A 6,470-nucleotide genomic window follows, 5' to 3' on the forward strand; every position below is an offset into this window, starting at 1 on the left:
CTGAAAGTTTCTGAAAGATATATTTGTTTTCAGATATTTCAGCCTGAGCTTGATTCCTCCTGTGGCTGTGGACCCTGTAACAGGAGAGAGGTGGTGTGTTTGCTGCTGGTGTTCAGTTCTTAGCCAACCATCGCTGGCTCTGGGAGCCATACCCCATACTCCTACCAGCAGCATCACAGTGACACAGGCCTTTGCTGCTATTTTCAGACCTCAGAGGGTTGAGTCATGAAGTCAGGATCTGCCTATGAATTCTTTGTGTATGGTTAGCACATGTCCAGCATGTTCTTTTGTGCCTCCACTTAGAATTCAGCCACTGACTGACTAACCCTCAGCTGTTTTTCAGGCACCATGTCCACATCAGAGCCTGTGACTACTTCTTTGACAGGATTTTCTGCGGTTTGCCTAGCTCTGCTAGTCCTGTTTACCTATGGGTTCTAGACTATGTCACAAATGAAGAGATATCACCAACAAATTCAGCCTGACCCCAGAAGTAAATAGAGGTGGGGAATTATCTCTGTCCTGCCCAGCCTGCAGGTATGGTAATTCAGCACAATGGTTTCTTGACCAAAACATCACATTGCTGAACCCTCAGACCACTGTTTCCCTTGTGATCATTACTTAGGTTCAACTCTGTACTCTGGTGTGTTGAGTGCTCTGTGGTTCTTGTTACTTCCTGTACTGTTCCAACAGTCTCCTATTTTTCTCAATGGGCCTTTGGCATTATTTAGAATTACCCCCCATTTAAATGTAGAGCTTTCCATATGCATTCAAACAATTCTGAGCCTTGGTCATTTTGAATCAAACTGGCATCCAGTCCCCTAAACCAGTGACATTTTCTGTCCTCCATATTTGGTACTCAGTGTGTGGTGACCCCTTTCTTTCCTCCCCTCTTTGGTGTGGATTGCTTATTAAGTCTCTGACAGATCATTTCTATACCTGCCTCTTCCTACCTAAACAGGTGTGAAAAGGAAAGATGATAAATTCCACTCTTCCCCATGCACATAAAATCACAGCTGGGAAACTTAGTTCCAACCCATTATCTTAGAACTCTCCTACCTTCTGGAAAAGAACACTGATTTTTTTTAACTTTTCACTATGAAATAATTACAGACTTACAAAGAGTTGTGAAGATGAAATGATAGAGAAAATTTCCATGTTTTTTGTTATACTGAAAATCAAACTTTGTAGTTGAAATCAGGTCAATTGATTTGAGGTCAATCAAAAAGACTATTTCTTTGTTGGTCTGAACTAATGTAAAGAGCTAACAAAAGAAGGAAACTCAATTCCAGGTGAGAGAGACTTCCCTGCTGGCCTTGAAGGAGAAAACTGAAAATTGAGATCAATACCCTTCCCCTTCCATGACAGGGAACTGAGGCGCTGTCTAGGATCCGATGACCCATTAAATGACACCCAGCAAAATGGCACACAGGAGGAGAGGCATGGTAACTCTACTACACAGACAAGGAACTTGTGCTTACACACTACCTGAGTTTACATGACAAACATGAGCTGTAAATGAAAACAGAACCTGCCAGCACCTTAATTCCTGTCTGTGAGACTCTGCATCCTTCTTGACCAAAAGAAATGAACAATAAATAGGTGTTATATGAAACTACAAGATTCATAGTCATTTATTTATGGAGCTGCAAGATAATAACTACATGAATTGTATTTCCCTTTATAATTAAAAAACACTTTAGAGAAATAATTTGAGACAGTTAAACTATCTTTTCTCTATATACTTCTGCTCACTGAATTTTAACATGTTTCACTATATCTTGCTTACAACAAAGATCTCTACATATATATTTATATATGTGTGTGTATATATAAATATATATGTAGAGAGAGAGAGAGATTCCATTTCATTTCCTCTTCACCCTCTGCTACTTGACTGTCCATGCAGTGTGACCTTTGCTCCTGTTGCCATTCTTTTCTCAGTAGGATGAATTGATACAGTGTAGCATAATAAACTATATGAATGACTCTAGTTTGTGTCAAGTTGACAAACTAACCATAATAATAAATCATGATTGATAGGCATATAGAAAGATAAAGTATGCAGACAGATTATAGATGATGATGACAGGTGAAGATAGATAGATAGATGCATGATAAATAGATGATATATAGATAGATGATAGATAGATGATAGGTAGATAGATGATTGATAGATGAGATAGACAGATGATAGGTAGATTGATGACAATGATGATAGATGATAGATTGATTGATAGATGATATATAGATAGATAATGATGATAATGATAGATAACGGATAGATACATAGATGATGATAAATGGATAATTAACTTGCTTTCCAGCTTACTGAAAAATGAAACACCATCATCATTTTATATAGTCCTGACAAAGCACATATTTTTTACCAGGGTACACATATTCTGCATGAGTTGATATGACTCTGACCTCTGTAAATCTTAATAAGATAAAATTTAATTTTTCCCACTAGACTAATAGCTGGGAAGCCAGCAGGGGACTGACTCGGACCCCCCTGAATATGGGTCTCAGACAGAAGGTCTGAGCAGTCTAAGAGACCTCAGACAGTGGAGCCAGGATGTATCCCTGGTGCACAAAAGGACTTTGCAAACATATCCCCCATGGAGGGATAACTGCCTTATTCTAGAGATAGGAGAGAAGCCCTAGTCCCTACTTCACAGGACCTGTCAGATCTACATGACCCCAACTGGATGGCATTCCCCTAAATATGGTATTGTGGTGGGGGGGGGTTGGGAGGGGAGGGTGTTTAGAGTGCATGTGAGAGGGCAGAGAGGGTAAAAGGGAGGGAAGGAGGGAGGGAGGGCAGGAGGGGAGGGAGGGAGGGAGGGAGGGAGAGGGAACTGGGATCGACATGTAAAATAATAAATTAAAAAAAAAAAAAAAAAAAAAAAAACACTTTAACTCCAAAATTTAAGTTGAAGAACAAGTTACTGGGGAAAAGGATTTCTATTTTTGTTTCCACAGAAAATGAAAAGATGTGGATTCCTTCCAGACTAATGTGGTTTGATCACGCCAGACTGCCTGAAACAGAGTACAAGCTGATCCTACATTCCAAACAGCTGGACAAAACAGCCCTACAGACTACAGCTAGGATATCTGAATCTTCTTCGAATCCCCCAAGACAGCGCCCCTTACCAGCAGGAAGTAGTTTGGAAAGAACAACGCCCAAATTCCCAAATATTGTGTATAAATGTTTGTTTTCATTTAGTTGGACTTTGTTATATAAAATTAAATAAAAAAATTATGTATAAAAAAATTTAATTTGTCAAGAAAAGTATATAATTAAAAGCTTATGAAGAGCAGTTAAGGAGATAAATATGACTGAGCAATTTAGGTAAGTGAAATGCAGTGTCTGCAAAGGTGAAGCAAAAGAGCATGATGAAACTTTAATCTCTATTATTAAGTGCAAAGCGCTGGATGCCAGATGGGTCTTAGTGTCACAGACTATATCATTCTGATACATGATTAGAAAACTACAAATGGAGTTGAGCATTATGAATGGCTTAGTACCACAGTGACGGCCTGCATGCCCTGTGTTAAGAACACTGGAAAAGTGGAATCAGCTCAGTAGCCGAGCACTTGCCAGCGCCAGCATAGGCAAGACCTCATTATTCACCTCCAGCATCACAAGAAAGAGAGAAGAAAGCAAGGAAGGAGGGTGGAAGGTAATGGGGGAGGACAAAACAAGCAGATAGAGGGAGCCACAGATCTTGAACTGGGCATTCGAGTGTTTTCCAATATATTGAAGTAGTTTTTTGTTTTTTGGGGCTTTTTTTTTAATGTTCTTCAGGTTTTTGTTTTTGTTTTTTTAATCACTGGACACTGATGTTAGGTTAAAAGACAGCAGTTATTCCTGAGAATTTTAAGGCTTTCTGTATTTTATTTGTGTTTATTCTTAGTGAAGGCAAGTTTCCCATTTAATTCGGCTCCTTAAGGAGAAATCACCTCAGGCTGGATAGGTGACCCACCAGTGAAGAGCTTGGACTGTTCTTCCAGAGGACCCAAGCTCTATTACTTGGGCCCCTGTGGAGGCTCACGACCATCTGTAGCTGATGGGAAATGTCCTTCTGTGTGTATGTTTCTCTTACTAGCTGAAGAATAAAACAATTATTGGCTAGTAGCCAGGCAGGCAGTATAGTATAGTAGGGCTATGAGACAAGGAGAATTCTAGGGCGAAGACTCAGAGAGAGGCTTCCAGGGAGATATCATGTAATTATTGAAAGAGTAATGTGCTTGATTATGAGTAAGCCACAGCCTCACAGCAATACATAGTTTAATAGAAATGGGATCATAATTAAGAAAGAGCTAGCCAATTAGAAGCCTGAGCCATCAACCAAAAAGTCTGCCATTAATATAAGCCTCTGTGTGTTTATTTGGTGATAAAAGGAGGAAAAGAAACTTCATTTACATGTATCTCCAATTCCAAAGCATTTGCCCTATTCTGGCCTGCTCAGACACCAGGCACACACATAGGATACAGAAATACAAAAAACCTCTATACACAGAAAATAAAAGAAAATTGCCTTGAACAATACCTTTTGAATGAATATGTTTAAACAATTCTGACAATGAATTAAAGAATTAGAAGTCAGACTGTTTAGCTATTGAAAGATTCCCCAGTGTCTAAATAATATGAGAGCCTTGCTGTCTTGCTGTCTTGCTGTCTTGCTGTCTTGCTGTCTTGCTGTCTTGCTGTCTTGCTGTCTTGCTGTCTTGCTGGCTTGCTGGCTTGCTGTCTTGCTGTCTTGCTGGCTTGCTGGCTTGCTGGCTTGCTGTCCTTTGCTCTTGCTCTTCCACTCTTGCTACATCCTCTTCCTCAGGGTTCCCTGAGCTCTGAGGGAAAGGATTTGATAGACACATCCCATTTAGAGCTGTGCGTTCAGGGTTCCTCTTTCTGTTTATGTGTCTGGCTATGGACCTCTGCATTTGCTCCCATCTGTTGAAGGAGGAATCCTCTCTGATCATGGCTGAGTAGGCACTGCTCTATGAGTGTTGTGGAATATCATTAGGAATAATTTTATTAATATTGTTTGGTTATTTAGACCGGTAGTGTGTGGTTTTACCCCAGGTCTCTGGGCTTTCTAGTCTCTGGTTCTTGGTCATCCAAGCAGTGTTGGATATGGTTTCTGTCTCTTGGACTGGGACTTCAGTCTGATCAGACATTGGTTGGTTACCCCCCAAGTTCTGTGCTACCATTGTCCTAGCATATCTTGTAGGCAGGACACATCGTAGGTCAAAGGGTTTGCAGCTGGGTTAGGGTTTACATTTCTCTTTTGGTCGCCTACAGTAAACCTTCCTGCACCAAAGACACTAGAAAGTAGGGGCGAGGGACCCACACAGACACCAGCCCTAATTCTCCATGTTCAATGAGTAGTGTGGGTGTCTGCCTCACAAATAGGGCCTTGTCCTAAGTTGGTTTTTGTTTGTTTGTTTGCTTGCTTGCTTGCTTGTTTTAGACCAATCCATTGTGTTGGCAACAACCTGAGTTATTTGGAGATTTCAATGGGACCCCTTGACCAACAATTCAATTTAATGCAACCCAGTCATGGTACTGGAAGCCCCGTTTGGTGATAAGATATGCCAGTTGGGACTTCATCTCCCCTGTTATTTGGAGACTTCATTAGGATTAACTTTGTGTGTGTGTGGTGTGGTGTGTGTGTGTGTGTGTGTGTATGTGTGTGGTGTATGTGTGTGTGTGTGTGTGTGGTGTGTGTGGTGTGTGGTGTGTGGTGTGTGTGTGGTGTGTGTGGTGTATGTGTGGTGTGTGAGTGTAGTGTGTGTGTGTATGTATGTGTGTGTGGTGTGTGTGTGTAGTGTGTGTGTGTGGTGTGTGTGTGGTGTGTGTGTGTGGTGTGTGTGTGTGGTGTGTGGTGCGTGTGTGTGGTGTGTGTGGTTTGTGTGTGTGTGGTGTGTGTGTGGTGTGTGTGGTGTGTGTGTGTGTGTGTGGTGTGTGTGTGGTGTGTGGTATGGTGTGTGTGTGTGTGGTATGTGTGTGTGTTTGTGTGGTATGTGTGTGTGTGTGGTGTGTGTGTGTATGTGTGGTGTGTGTGTGGTGTGTGTGGTGTGTGGTGTATGGTGTGTGTGTGTGTGGTGTGTGTGTGGTGTGTTTGTGTGTGGTGTGTGTGTGTGGTGTGTGTGGTGTGGTGTGTGTGGTGTGTGTGTGTGGTGTTTGTGTGTGGTGTGTGTGTGGTGTGTGGTGTGTGTGTGGTGTGTGTATGTGGGGTGTGTGTGGTATGTGTGTGTGTGTGTGTGTGTGTGTGTGTGTGTGTGTGTGTGTGTGGTGTGTGTGTGTGTGTGGTGTGTGTGTGTGTGTGTGTGTGTGTGTGTGTGTGTGTGTGTGTGTGTGTGTGTGTGTGTGTGTGTGTGGTGTGTGTGGGGGTGTGTGGTGTGGTGTGTGTGTGTGTATGTGTGGTGTATGTGTGGTGTGTGTGGTGTGTGGTGTGTGGTGTGTG

The sequence above is a fragment of the Phodopus roborovskii genome, unplaced genomic scaffold (assembly GCF_943737965.1).
Source record: "Phodopus roborovskii unplaced genomic scaffold, PHOROB, whole genome shotgun sequence".
Lineage (NCBI taxonomy): Eukaryota > Metazoa > Chordata > Mammalia > Rodentia > Cricetidae > Phodopus > Phodopus roborovskii.